The following is a 7,301-nucleotide window of genomic DNA, read 5'->3' on the forward strand; positions in this document are numbered from 1 at the left end:
GAAAAGAAAATACCATTCACTTGTATTTCAAAATATAAGATTTGCATAAAAAACTGGAATTCACTCAATGCTGCAACTGTTCTTACTCAAAAAATAAGTTTTTAAGTCATTTTACCATATGAATTGCTACAAAAAAGTTGTTTGATGAAAGTTAATATGAATTATTCTTAAAACTATTAGAAATCAATCAATAGAATTTTTAAAACACCATTTAAATATAAAAAGAGAAAATCAATTTTAAATATTATACTTAATAATGAAAACTTTAAGCATTACCCTGAGCTCAGAAATGGAATCCTAAAAATGCTGCTGCTGAAGAGCTGCACTCAATATGCCAGTAAATTTGGAAAACTTAGCGGTGGATGCAGGACTAGAAAAGGTCAGTTTTCATTCCAATCCCAAAGAAAGGCAATGCCAAAGAATGTTCAAATTATCATATAGTTGAACTCATTTCACATACTAGCAAGAATGTGCACAAAATCCTTCAAGCCAGGCTTCAGCAGTGTGTGAACCAAAAACTTCCAGATATACAAACCAGATTTAGAACAGGGAGAGGAATTCAGAGATCAAATTGCCAACATCTGTTGTGTCATCGAAAAAGCAAGAGAGTTCCAGAAAAACATCTACTTCTGCTACATTGACTATGCTAAAACCTTTGATTGTGTGGATCACAGCAAACTGTGGAAAGCTCTTCAAGAGATGGAAATACCAGACCACCTTATCTGCCTCTTGAGAAATCTGTGTGCAGCTCAAGAAGCAACAGTTAGAACCAGACATGGAACAATGGACTGGTTCCAAATTGGGAAAGGAGTATATCAAGACTGTATTGTCACCCTGTTTATTTAACTTATATGCAGAGTACATGATGCAAAATGCCGGGCTGGATGAAGCACAAGATGGAATCAAGATTGCTGGAAGAAATATCAACAACCTTAGATATGGTGATGATACCACCCTAATGGCAGAAAGCAAAGAACTAAAGAGGTTCCTGATGAAGGTGAAAGAGGAGAGTGAAAATGCTGGCTTAAAACTCAACATTCAAATAATGAAGATCATGGCATTTGGTTCCATCACTTCACAACAAATAGATGGGGAAAAAGTGGAAACTGTGACAAATTTTATTTCTCGGGCTCCAAAATCACTGCAGATGGTGACTGAAGCCATGAAATCAAGAGATTTTGCTCCTTAGAAGAAGAGCTATTACAAACCTAGACAGCATATTAAAAAGCAAAGACATCACTTTGCTGACCAAGGTCCAGATGGTCAAAGCTATGGTTCTTCCAGTAGTCTTGTACAGATGTGAGACTTGTGCCATAAAGATGGCTGAGCACCAAAGAATTGATGCTTTTGAACTGTGGTGCTGGAGAAGACTCCTGAGAGTCCCTTGGACTGCAAGGAGATCAAGCCAGTCAATCTTGGAGGAAATCAACACCGAATATTCGTTGGACAGACTGATGCTGAAGCTCCAATACTTTGGCCACCCAATGAGAAGAGCCAACTCATTGGAAAAGAACCTGATGCTGGGAAAGATTTAGGGCAAGAGGAGAAGCAGACAACAGAGGATAGGATGATTGGGTGGGATCACTGACTCAGGGACAGGAATTTGAGCACACTCTGGGAGATGGTGAGCCTGGCATACTGAAGTTCATGGGGTCGCAAAGAGGCGGACACGACTTAGTGACTGCACAGCAACTCCCTATAACCATTTCCAGGTTCCATTGTACAAGTCCTTGTTGGTACAATAAGTCAATAAAAATATATTCATGTATAAAATTTGAGGATGAACAATTTTTTTATAAAGGATATGGTCATAAATATAGATGTTACTAAAAATTTACCAATTATTAGTATTTTTCAATTTGTTAGTTATCTAGCAAGCTGTTAGATAGAAGGCTTATTTAAATGAATTATCCATATCAACAAAAAGAAACTAAATGTGCAAATGAATTAATTTATAAAAAGCCTGCCAGTCATTAAATATCTAGTAATAAATTTAATGAAAGATGAACTAATATATATGTACAGAGATCACAAAATACTGAGCTAAATTAAAGACCCAAATAAAAGGAATAGCATATGTTCATGGATTTGAAAACAATATATTTTGCTAATATTTCCACTGTTCTTAAATTGATATATATAATCAGTATAACCCTAATCAAAAGAAATTAGTATTAACCCCTATTCTCAATCTCTACACAAAAAAATTACTTCTAACTAAATGGATTATAAATCTAAATATAAAAGTTAAAACAGCAAAACTGACAGACAAAAATATAGGCAAATCATATTTTGACTTTATATTACAAAATACTGACAGTTTCAAAACTGTCAATCCTATAGAACTTGGAAAAATACAGTCACTTAAAATAAAGTGTACCAAATAGCCAATGGACACATGTAAAGATACCCAAATTCAATAGTGATGAAAGCAATGTCCATAAAATGACAACTAAACACTTCTAATCACCATCCCTAAGAGCAAAAGAAAGAAGACAAAGTACCAAGTATTGGCTATAAAATACTTTAGGTGAATACCTCATGCTATGCTGATGTGTGTGTATATTTGCACACCACTTTCAGAAACCTTTTCGTTCTTATCTACTAAAGTTGATCTCACATATTCTCTTCAATTCTACTTTTAGATCTATACCTAGGATAAAAATATATATATTTTCCAAATATGTGAAAAGTTGTTCATATTAGCATTATTTACATGAGCCCCAAACCTGGAACAATGCCAAATAGCTGGATATAAAAATATCATACAATTATACATTATAATACTATAGGACAATGAGAACATTTAACTCTTCAGAAGATAGAGATTTAGGAAAAGAAAGTTTAATTTTGGACATGGCAACATTAACAAGACTATTAGACATCTAAGTAAACATTATTTGACTATAAGAAGCTGAATTACAAGGGAAAAACTGGTAATTGAGGTATAAATTTTGAAGACATCACTTTTTGTATGACAGTAAAATCTTGGGACCGGACAAAATCAGCTAGAAGAGAAAAGTAGAGAGAGAAAATGGCCAAGAATTGTGCTTGGGCTTTCCTAAATTTATATTCAATAAGATAAAAAACAGCAAAGAAGGTTTAGAAGGCATGATAAATCAAGAAAAAGTGATGTCAGACACATCACATGAATAAAGCATTTCAAGAAGGGGTGAGCTTATCTCCTGTTTCAGGTGTATCTTTTAAGGCTCTAGTACGGGTATTAAGAACTGAGTTTCCAATTTGGCAATACAGATATCACCGGTAATTTTAACAAGTGTTGTTCATATTGAGTAGTGAAAATAAAATCTGAACTATAGACAGCACTAGAAAAAGTGGAACAAGAGGAAGTTGAAAAAATGAGTAAAACAATTTTGACATACATAAAAGCTAAGAATCAGGGTTGAATGTGGGAGAGGGAGATATAATGAGGCTTATTTTTAATTTTTTAAGATCATAAAAGTTTATAGACTACAAAAGAGGTATTTAGTAGACAGGAGAACTTGATGATGGAGTGAGAAAGATGAAGTGCAGGAACAATAATCTTGAGTATATTCTTAGAGGAAATCCAGAGTGCTGGTAGAGGTTTTAGCCTTAGATGTGATCAGAAACATGTTAACTTATGTAATAGAAAAGAGTAATTATGGATGCAGAAACTGGATATAGACCAGATGAGTTATGTAGAAGATAGAATTAATTCAACATCCTTATTTTTCATTGTCATTACCTTACATTCTCTATATTACATGGAGAGTTTAAATTTTAAAATTGGAACATAGTATATATCACTATTCATTTCAAATTTGTTTTAGCCACATAGTTTCCCAAACAAATAATAGATAATTATCTGCTGAATGCATATGTAGAAAAAAAATCCAACCTGTTTGTAAATTATATTCACTGTTACTGAGAAAATTCCCATAAGGTCTTTGATGACATTCTGTACCAAATTCCTGTAATTACTTATATATGTAATTCTTCTTTCCAAGTCAGTTACATATGCTATTTTTATGACCTTGTTGAAAACAGATTTTATTAATCCAGCAAGGAAGCTTCAAAGAGAGATGTGGCCTTGAATATGGAATTTCAGAGAATAATTATCTCCTTCCAGCATAAAATCACATCTTCAGTTAGCAAAGAATATAAAGTAGAAATGTCTTCAGATAGAGAAGAAAGATATTCGGAGGTTAGGGGGAGTCTTTCCAAATTGTTTGCATATTCTAAGATATTCCCAAAATAATGGACTCAGTGTATTCTAACCAACACCCAAGCTTTTATATAACAAACCTGACTGAATTGTGTACTAGTACAATTCTGAAAAATTTCAGGAACATTTAGAATCAATCTCTGAATGTGGATTTTATCCCTCTTCTTATTTTTATTGGCAAAATACTCAGCTTTCTGCTTTGTTTTAGTTTCGTTTGGGGGAGTTTTTACCCTGCTTAGAATCCAACTTAAGTTTCATATCATTATTTGAAGGAAGAATTTGGGATTCTTATACTTTATGTTAAATATTCCATTGTATCTGAAACAACTAGCCCTTTCCACAGATTTGCCATTTCTTCAGCTCAATTCAGCCTCTCAGTCATATCCAACTCCTTGTGACTCCATGGACTGTAGAATGCCAGGCCTCCCTGTCCATCACCAACTCCCGGACCTTGTTCAAACTCATGTCCATCTAGTCCATGATGCCATCCAACCATCTCATCCTCTGTCATCCCCCTTCTCCTTCCTTCAATCTTTCCCAGCATCAGGGTCTTTTCAAATGAGTCAGTTCTTTGCATCAGTTGGCCAAAGTATCAGAGGTTCAGCTTTAACATCAGTCCTTCTAATGAATTTTCAGGACTGATTTCCATTAGGATTGGATGGTTTGCTCTCCTTGCAGTCCAAGGGACTCTAAATAGTCTTCTCCAAAAGCATCAATTCTTCGGCACTCAGCTTTCTTTATAGCCCAACTCTCACATCCATACATGACCACTGGAAAAACCGTAGCTTTGACTATACGGACCTTTGTCAGCAATGTCTGCTTTTTAATATGTTGTCTAGGTTGGTCATAGCTTTTCTTCCAGGGAACAAGCATCTTTTAATTTCATGTCTTCAGTCACCATCTGCAGTGATTTTGGAGCCCCCCAAAATAAAGTCTCTCACTGTTTCCAATGTTTCCCTATCTATTTGCCATGAAGTGATGGAATTAGATGCCATGATCTTAGTTTTTTGAATGTTGAGTTTTAAGCCAACTTTTTCACTCTCCTCTTTCATTTTCATCAAGAGGCTCTTTAGTTCCTCCTCAGTTTATGCCATAAGGGTGGTGTCATCTGCATATCTGAGGTTATTGATATTTTCTCATGGCAATCTTGATTCCAGCTTGTGCCTCATCCAACCTGGCATTTCACATGATATACTCTGCATGTAATTTAAATAAACAGGGTAGAAGTACTTTACATACTCCTCTCTCAATTTGGAACCATTCCATTCTATGTCTGGTTCTATCTGTTGCTTCTTGACCTGCATACAGATTTCTCAAGAGGCAAGTAAGATGGTCTGTTATTCCCATCTCTTTAAGAATTTTCCACAGTTTGTTGTGATCCACACAGTCAAAGGCTTTGGCGCAGTCGATAAAGCAGTAGATTTTTTTTCTGGAACTCTCTTGCTTTTTCAATGACCCAACAGCTGTTGGCAGTTTGATCTCTGGTTCCTCTGCCTTTTCTTTTTTCTATTTTTTAAAAATTTTATTTATTTTTTTATTTAAGGATAATTGCTTTACAGAATTTTGTTGTTTTCTGTCAAACCTCAACATGCCATAGGTATACATATATCCCCACCCTTTTTAACCTCCCTCCCAGCTCCCTCCCCTTCCCACCCCACTAGGTTGATACAGATCTCCTGTTTGAGTTTCCTGAGCCATACAGCAAATTCTTCTGCCTTTTCTAAATCCAGTTTGAATATCAGGAAGATCTTAGTTAATGTACAGTTGAAACCTTTCTTGGAGTATTTTGAGCATTATCATTGCTTATACCCTATAAAAACTAGTCTATGCAAGCACTTACCTTTTCACAGCACTTCTGTCAGTGGGAAGATAGTCTCAGACGATTAGGAATCAAGATCTGATTAGGTATTTTACCATTGCCAGATATGACTACTGCATTACCATCCGGGGGGTATTACTTTCCTTGTGGCCCTCTTTCGGTCTGAGGAATTCCAAAACCACATTTATTATTCAAGAACAGTTGCCTGTGACCTACTCTCAGGTACTAACTTTTGTATTGCTTTAATTTATTGATTGATTGATTTAATGTACTTGAGTATCATGTACCACAAACCAACTAAATAAAATCAGGGAGATAGCTGAGTGATAAGAAATTCCTAGACAGGTTTTTCAGTTAATCATGAAATGAGAAAAAGCTGAAGAAATAGTTCCTGGGAAGAGCAAGGAAAGGGGAAGATTTGGGAATTTCAGCAGCAGGAGTTTGATGTTATGAAACGTTTAAGGTTGTCGTAAGTTAATGCCAACTTAATTCTAACAGCCTTCACTCTCTGTATGTTACTCCATAATTTTCAAAATTTCTAACAGATAAACTATAACTGACACAGCCTCTGTCGTATGCCTGCATTTGTGACCAGATGAAAAGATATTTTTATCACATATATGACCAGGGTGGTGGGTGACAGGCTTCTGGTAACATGCAGAAAGTATGTGATATGTATTAATACATACTATATGATAATTTAGTAGCTACCATCCTGGAAAATGTAGAGAAGTCGTCATACTGTTGTCTGTTGTCTTTCTTCTTCACTTATATTGGTTGTCTGTTTTCCTCGAATGTATATATAATTACATCACCTAAGTAACTTTCAATTACATCACCTCCTCCTAAAGTCCTGGGATGACAAGTGTCATCTTCCTTCTCTTAGTTCATTTTTCTATTCAGTTTCCATTGGCTTTCTTGCACAAAGTCTAAAACTATAAAACTATATGTGTGAAATTCTACTCTCAAAACTTAAAATCAATCAACCATCTCTTGACATTGCCTGTGCTGCTTTTCAAAAAAATAAATAACAATATGAAGTTCATTGGGATGAGTCGGCATTTTAATTAACCATATTGTATCCCAAACTGTGAAGCATTATATAAAAGGTGGATAGAAAATCATACAGGACAGTGCATTCTAAAATTTTATTTAAAAATCATACTTTAATCATTTGAAAAACAGATTTCAGTTTAAAACTTATAATATTTATTACCCATAGCATCTTAATTATGCAAGTGGTTTCCAAATTTTAGTTCCCAGTCAATAATTTAG

The sequence above is a fragment of the Cervus canadensis genome, chromosome 33, assembly GCF_019320065.1.
Source record: "Cervus canadensis isolate Bull #8, Minnesota chromosome 33, ASM1932006v1, whole genome shotgun sequence".
NCBI classification, from domain to species: domain Eukaryota; kingdom Metazoa; phylum Chordata; class Mammalia; order Artiodactyla; family Cervidae; genus Cervus; species Cervus canadensis.